An 8,310-nucleotide genomic window follows, 5' to 3' on the forward strand; every position below is an offset into this window, starting at 1 on the left:
ATGAAGAAGAGACTCACAACCATGGCGGAAGAGGTCAAGCAAATCATGCTGGGGAGGATAGAAGAGTTCTAGGCTCTTACATCAACCCAAACCCAGGAAACTGTGGAAGTAGCATTCAAAAGCCAACCATCCATGCCAACAATTTTGAACTGAAGCCACAGCTCATCACCCTTGTTCAGAATAACTGTTCGTTCGGAGGAAGTGTCCAAGAGGACCCCAATCAACATCTAACCACCTTCCTGAGAATATATGACACAGTGAAGTCTAATGGTGTTCATCCTGATGCCTATAGACTGCTCTTATTTCCATTCTCACTCAAGGATAAGGCAGCCAAGTGGCTGGAGTCTTTCCCAAAGGAGAGCTTGACAACTTGGAAAGATGTGGTGAACAAATTCTTAGCAAGATTTTACCCCCCTCAACGAATCAATAGGCTGAGAGCTGAGGTCCAAACTTTCAGGCAATAAGATGGTGAGACTCTATATAAAGCATGGGAGAGGTTTAAAGACCTAACAAGGAGGTGTCCACCTGACATGTTCAATGAATGGGTGCAGCTGCACATTTTCTATGAAGGGCTCTCTTATGAGTCAAAGAAGGCTGTAGACCATTCATCCAGAGGATCTTTGAACAAGAAGAAGACCATTGAGGAGGCCATAGATGTCATTGAAACTGTAGTAGAGAATGACTACTTCTATGCTTCCGAAAGAGGGAACACGAGAGGAGTGATGGAGCTAAATAATGTAGATGCTCTGCTGGCCCAAAATAAGCTCATTACCCAGCAGATGGCTGACCTCACCAAGAAGATGGAGAGGAACCAAGTAGCAGTAATCTCCACTTCATCAACAACCCAAGAAAGAGTGAATGAAGAAGCAGAGGGTAGTCAGGAGCAAGCCAACTACATTGGGAATTCACCTAGGCAAAACCATGATCCATACTCCAAGACCTACAACCCTGGATGGAGGAATCACCCAAACTTTGGATGAGAAAATCAACAAGATCAAAGCCTTGATCAAAGACGCCCAAATCCCAACAATGCAGCCCACCAACACTTCACATCTAGACCATATCAACACCCCCATAACAACACCTCTCCACATCCATATCAAAACCAAAATAACTCACCTCATCCTTCCACCTCTAATCACGATCTACAATCATTTGATGACAGACTCTCAAGGATTGAGAATCTACTTGAAGGCATAGGAAAGGAGATTCAAGGCAACAAGGTGTTCAAGGAGGAAGTGCGAGCCAGTTTCAAGAACCAGGGAGACACAATCAAGAGGTTGGAATCTCAAGTGGGGTATCTCTCTGAACAAATTCCCAAACCCACAGATGGATTCCCAAGTGATACAGAGAAGAATCCGAGAGGTGAAACAAAGAAAGTAAGATGGGAAGATTGCAAGATGGTCACTATAAGTGATAAGGAGACTGAGGACAAGCCAAGCAAGCTGTCAGAACAACCTGAAGATACCTCAGTAGAGAAGAAGGAAAAAGATCATCAAGAACCAGAAATCTCACAACAGGAGCTTCTGAGACTCTATGCACCTTTTCCCCAACTGCTCAATGGTGCTGTGGAGAAGAGAAATACTCAAGGTTTCTAGATTTGTTTGCATCTCTGCATGTCAACATACCATTCATCAAGACTATTCAACAAATGCCTGCATACATCAAGTATATGAAGGAGCTGCTTCCCAGGAAAAGCTCACTCAAGGGAGGCCAAACTATAGTGATGAACAAGGAGTGCAGTTCCCTCATTCAACCACAGTTGCCTACGAAAAGAAAAGATCCAGGGAGTTTTCATGTCCCCTGTGCCATAGGGGAAACAATGTTTGATAGAGCACTCTGCGATTTGGGAGCAAGCATCAACTTAATGCCCTTATCCCTAGTAAAGAGGCTGCAGATCAATGAGATATTGCCCACAGATGTAGTCATCAGGCTGGCGGACAAAACTCAAAAACAAGCAATAGGGGTGGTGGAAAATGTGTTGTTAAAGGTTGGGAAATACTTTCTTCCCACAGACTTTGTCATCTTGGACATGGAAGAGAGTCACACTCACCCAATCATATTGAGGATCCATGATGAACGACTCAGCTTTAATGTCTTCAAACTCTCACAAGAAGCAGACCAAGAAAACAAAGAACCAAGCAAAGATCATAATGAGATGCTGACAGAAGAAGTAAGCACTGAAGCACAACCAGCCTATCTGGGAAAGCCCTTGGTTGATGAACAAGGAAATAAGCAGTTGTCACAACTCAAGGAAAAGCTGGAGGAACCTAAACCACCAGAGACATGTGAAGACAACAACAAAATCCCCTTAGAAGAAGAAGTCACCAAGAGCAAGGCAACATCAAAAGGGACAAAGAAGAAGGTACCAAGGGGGTGGAGGAACAAGAAGATCCCTACAGAAGACTTCTCTCCAGGAGATAAAGTGATCTCAGCTTACTTTCCAGATATCCCCCCTAATCTCCCCACTGTACCATCTCAGTTACCTAAGGTCTTCACTATCAACAAAGTTCTCTCCTTGGAACATGTAGAGATCATTGACACAACCAATGGATATAAGTCCAAGGCAAGAGGGGAGGACTTGAAGCATTATCAACCTCCCTGATGAAGGAGAAACGTCAAGCTAGTGACGCTAAAGAAGCACTTCATGGGAGGCAACCCATGTTTTATGAGCTTTTATTAGTGAATAAGTCAATATTCATGAATTCCAACCCAAACTTGACAAACACTTGGTGAAATCCTTATATTGCAGTATATAGTGAAGAACAAGTTTGGTGTTCAAAGCATGCCAAGAAAGCATGAACACAACTGAGAACATGCTAGTCTTGGAGCTTTGAACAGAACTTTTCATCACAGTTCTCCAAACTAAGTTTGGTGTCACCCCATGGTGCCACAAATTTGCATATAAGGATACACAAGTAGTTAGTTAGTTGGAGTTCATAAATAAACAAATCCTTTTTCTCTTTTTACTATTCTAGTTTAAATTGTTTTTTTTATTATTAATTCTTACCTTTCTTATTCTATCTTTATACGGAAAGGGAGAGGAGCATTGAAGGGGATTGATTGGAGAACTAAATAAAGAGGGCTCGGACACCACCAAAGGAGGGACTACACACTTGTTCTAAAAAGGGAATGCATTGGAAAATGTTGACATGCAATATTGAAAAGAATGAGACCCTTGAAGACCGAGCAATCTCTATCATAAAGTGGTGATCCTTGTCCTTTATCCATGCACAACCCCAACCGTCCATTAAGCAACCACTCCATTAATCCACACCCTTCATCCACTCATCACTTCTCTATATAAGTGGATCCAATCCGCACCATCTCCACATTCAAAATTCCTATCCCTTGCACTTCACTTTCCAGTAACTAGTTCTTCAACTTTCCACTCTCTAAATCCTACATTTCTTCCCTTTACTACACCCTTTTCGTATTAACTTCATTCATGGCAGCATCAAGCTCCAAGAGGCAAAAGAGGAAGGAACCAATGGAGAGTATTCCTTTTGATGAGAAGAGATTCAAAACTGCCTTTCATGAACGAGAATTTGAGTAGATAAAGCTCAAAAAGATACTACCCGAGTTAACCTTCCAATTCAATGAAGACGAGTCCCAAAGATTCGGGAGAAGATTGAACAAAGAGGGTGGCAAAAGCTCACTAATCCAGAAGGGAAAATCAATGCGAATCTCATCAAAGAGTTCTACGCAAATGTGGTCAGAGAAGACAAAGCCAGGGCCCCAACCTTCAAAAGCTATGTAAGAGGAAAGGAGGTGGACTTCAGCCCAATTGCTATAACAAGAGTTCTTCACCTGAAATCACCACACTTTGATGAGCCCAGTTATCATGCAAGGATAAGTAGGAGCCCAGACAATGATGAGCTCACTGAGATCGTGAATGACATCTGTGTTATAGCAGCTGACTGGGAGAGGTATGGAGATGGGAGACCCCAGTTCATCAAGAGGGGAGACCTTAGCCCGGAAGGCAAGGGGTGGTTTGAACTCGTGAGGAGATCCATCCTTCCAGCCGCAAATAATTCAGAGGTAAATATTAATCGAGCAACTATGGTACATTGCCTAATAGAAGGTGGAGAAATCAATGTGCATGAACTTATAGCTGAGGGAATTCAAGATTCGGCTGAGAAGCTTGAATTAGGTGCCAGACTTTGGTACCCCAGCACCATTCTCCGATTGTGCACAAAGGCCATGAGGATGGTAATCCAGACTGGGTGCACCCTGGGAGGCTAATGACGATCCAGCGTCTGGAATATACTACACCTGTTCAGCAACAAAGAAGGCCACAAATAGGGAAACTAAAGGCAAAAGAAGGAGCTCACCAAGAGGAGTCTCATCAGGAAGAATATCAATAAGAAGAGCATCCTTACCCAGCCGACTTGAATATGAATCACCTTCTAAAAGCCATTGAAGATTTGGGGATGAGACATATGGAAGGACAAGAGCAAATACTAAACCTTCAGTCCAACTGGATGAGCCAACAAGAAGAGTGGCAGAAACAACAAATGGAGCAGCAACAGGAACAATACTCCCAGCTCACTCAAGCCAAGTTAAACTACATGTCTAGTAATATGCATCATCTACACTATGCCATCCCTACATATGATGAGGTCCAAAAAGATTTTGTAGAACAAGAAGAGAGGAAGGTGAAACAGCAGAAGGAAACACTCAAGAAGAAGATGGAAGATGGTGGTTTCTGGAAGAAGCTGCTTGGAAAAGGCAAGGGAAGTGGGAGCATAAGCAAGCAAGAAAAACACCAAGAGGACAAGCAAGAAGGAGAGCATGGACATCCACAAGAGTAAAAGGTGGTGGAGTTCCTTCTTTGGTTTATCTTTTTCTATGCTTTAAATAAGGAAGATCTTGTATGAAATAGAACATGCTTCCATGTTAGTTGAACTTTTTAAATTCTGTCTTTAAAGTTTTCTTTTTGAATAGGTCTATGTTTGCTAGTCTTTATGTTACTACATCATCTCCTTACTTACTTGTATGCCTGTCCCTTTGAATCAAATGAAAAGAGAATGAGTGTTTTTAAGAGACTAGAGTAGAGTTCATACTATGGAATAAGTTCATGAGTTTATGGTATAGTTGTAAGTTAGTGGTATGCGAAATTGTTACTCAGGTTGTGAATTATAATTCGAAATTGATTCCCTGGCGATGGCACCAAAAACGGATGCACAGAACTATGGTCTAAACATATCTTCACAACTTCGCATAACTAACCAGCAAGTGCACTGGGTCGTCCAAGTAATACCTTACGTGAGTAAGGGTCGAATCCCACGGAGATTGTTGGTATGAAGCAAGCTATGGTCACCTTGTAAATCTCAGTCAGGCGGATATAAAATAGTTATGTAGTTTTCGAAATTTAGTAATAAAAGAAGGATAGAAATACTTATGTAAGTCATTGGTGAGAATTTCAGATAAGCGTATGGAGATGCATTCGTTCCTCTGAACCTCTGCTTTCCTGCTGTCTTCATCCAATCAGTCTTACTCCTTTCTATGGCTGGCTTTATGTAAGGATGTCACCGGTGCCAATGGCTACTTTCAATCCTCTCGGGAAAATGGTCCAAATGCTCTGTCACAGCACGGTTAATCGTCTGGAGGCATCACCCTTGTTGATGGTTGCATCCTATTCCTCTCTGTGAAAATGGTCCGATGCGCTGTCACTGCATGGCTTATCATCTTGGAGGTTTGGTGCACGAATTGTGAATCACACTTTTCACACTCGTACTACTAACCAGCAAGTGCACTGGGTCGCCCAAGTAATACCTTACGTGAGAAAGGGTCGAATCCCACGGAGATTGTTGGTTTGAAGCAATCTATGGTTATCTTATAATTCTTAGTCAGGAAGTCAATTATATTTATCAGTTGAGTTGCGAATAAACAAGAGAGCATGGATTAAAGGTTACTTGTTATGCAGTAATGGATAATATGTTGGAGTTTTGGAGATGCTTTGTCTTCAGAATCTCTGCTTTCCTCTGTCCTCTAATTCATGCACGCACGTCCTTCTATGGCAAGCTGTGTGTAGGTGGATCGCCGTTGTCAATGGCTACCATCCATCCTTCCAGTGAAAAGGGTCCAGGTGCGCTGTCACCGCACGGCTAATCATCTGCAGGTTCTCAGTCGTACCGGAATAGGATTTACTATCCTTTTGCGTCTGTCACTACACCCAGCACTCGCGAGTTTGAAGTTCGTCACAGCCATCCAATCCCAGAATCCTACTCGGAATACCACAGACAAGGTTTAGACTTTCTGGATTCTCATGAATGCCGCCATCAATCTAGCTTATACCACGGAGATTCTGATTAGGGAATCTAAGAGATATTCATTCAATCTGATGTAGAACGGAAGTGATTGTCAGACACACGTTCATAGATTGAGGAAGGTGATGAGTGTCACTGATCATCACCTTCTCCATAGTTAGGCACGAATGGATATCTTAGATAGGAACACGCATGTTTGAATGGAAAACAGAAATACTTGCATTAATTCATCAAGACACAGTAGAGCTGCTCACCCCCAACAATGGAGTTTAGAGACTCATGCCGTCAAAGAGTATAAAGTTTTGATCTAAAAATGTCATGAGGTTCAAAATAAATCTCTAAAAGTTGTTTAAATACTAAACTAGTAACCTAGGTTTACAGAAAATGAGTAAACTATAACAGATAGTGCAGAAATCCACTTCTGGGGCTCACTTGGTGTGTGCTGGGGCTGAGACTAAAGCTTCTCACGTGCCTGGGGCTGTTTTGGGCGTTCAACGCCAGCTTTGGATCCTTTTCTGGCATTGAACTCCAACTTGCAACTTGTTTCTGGCGCTGGACGCCAGAATTGGGCAGAGAACTGGCATTGAACGCCAGTTTACGTCGTCTATCCTTGAGCAAAGTATGGACTATTATATATTTCTGGAAAGCTCTGGATGTCTACTTTCCAACGCAATTGGAAGAACGCCATTTGGAGTCCTGTAGCTCCAACAAATCCATTTTGAGTGCAGGGAGGTCAGAATCCAACAGCATCAGCAGTCCTTTTTCAGCCTGAATCAGATTTTTGCTCAGCTCCCTCAATTTCAGCCAGAAAATACTTGAAATTATAGAAAAATACACAAACTTATAGTAGAGTCCAGAAATATAGATTTTGCCTAGAAACTAATGAAAATAAACTAAAAACCAACTAAAACATACTAAAATCTATATGAAATTAACCCCAAAAAGCGTATAAAATATCCGCTCATCACAACACCAAACTTGAACTTTTGCTTGTCCTCAAGCAACTAGATAAATAAAATAGAAGACTAATAAGTCAAGAAGCAATAATATCTCAGAGTTTTTTAGTGAAGCTCAGATTCTAATTAGATGAGCGGGACTAGTAGCTTTTTGCTTCCGAACAGTTTTGGCATCTCACTTTATCCATTGAAGCTCAGAGTGATTGGCATCTATAGGAACTTAGAATTCAGATAGTGTTATTGATTCTCCTATTTCAGTATGATGATTCTTGAACACAGCTACTTTATGAGTCTTGGCCGTGGCCCTAAGCACTTTGTTTTCCAGTATTACCACCGGATACATAAATGCCACAGACACATAATTGGGTGAACCCTTTTAGATTGTGACTCAGCTTTGCTAAAGTCCCCAGTTAGAGGTGTCCAGGGTTCTTAAGCACACTCTTCTTTTTGCTTTGGACCTTGACTTTAACCGCTCAGTCTCAAGTTTTCACTTGACACCTTCACACCACAGGCACATGGCTAGGGACAGCTTGGTTTAGCCGCTTAGGCCAGGATTTTATTCCTTTAGGCCCTCTTATCCACTGATGCTCAAAGCCTTGGGATCCTTTCTATTACCCTTGCCTTTTGGTTTTAAGAGCCTTGGCTTTTTCTGCTTGCTTTCTCTTTCTCTCTTTTTTTTATTATTTTTTTCTGCAAGCTTTGTTCTTTGCTGCTTTTTCTTGCTCCAAGAATCATTTTTATGATTTTTCAGATTATCAATAACATGTCTCATGTTCATCATTCTTTCAAGAGCCAACATATTTAACAGTCTTAAACAACAAATTCAAAAGACATATGCACTGTTCAAGCATTCATTCAGAAGACAGAAAGCATTGCCACCACATGTTACTAATTAGAATTTTTTTTATTAAAAACTCAAATTTTATTGCCTCTTATTCAAAAGATCTACTATTTTATTCATGTTTGCTGATGATGAGAAAAATAAACTATAACTTAATTGGAGGTAAAATCAAAATAGACACTAATTACTACTATATGACTCCTAAGGTAAACTCTTATAACGACAACTATCACAGAGTTAA

The 8,310-nt window shown here is 41.4% G+C and overlaps 1 non-coding gene across 1 annotated transcript; it reads right to left on the minus strand.

Annotated features, from left to right (window-relative positions):
- Nucleotides 1–428: 428 nt before the first annotated feature.
- On the minus strand, nt 429–532 carry LOC112739422 (small nucleolar RNA R71). Its single transcript, XR_003170359.1, has one exon. It is a non-coding gene; the product is annotated as a small nucleolar RNA R71 (small nucleolar RNA).
- Nucleotides 533–8,310: the final 7,778 nt, after the last annotated feature.

This window comes from Arachis hypogaea, chromosome 13 (assembly GCF_003086295.3).
Source record: "Arachis hypogaea cultivar Tifrunner chromosome 13, arahy.Tifrunner.gnm2.J5K5, whole genome shotgun sequence".
Lineage (NCBI taxonomy): Eukaryota > Viridiplantae > Streptophyta > Magnoliopsida > Fabales > Fabaceae > Arachis > Arachis hypogaea.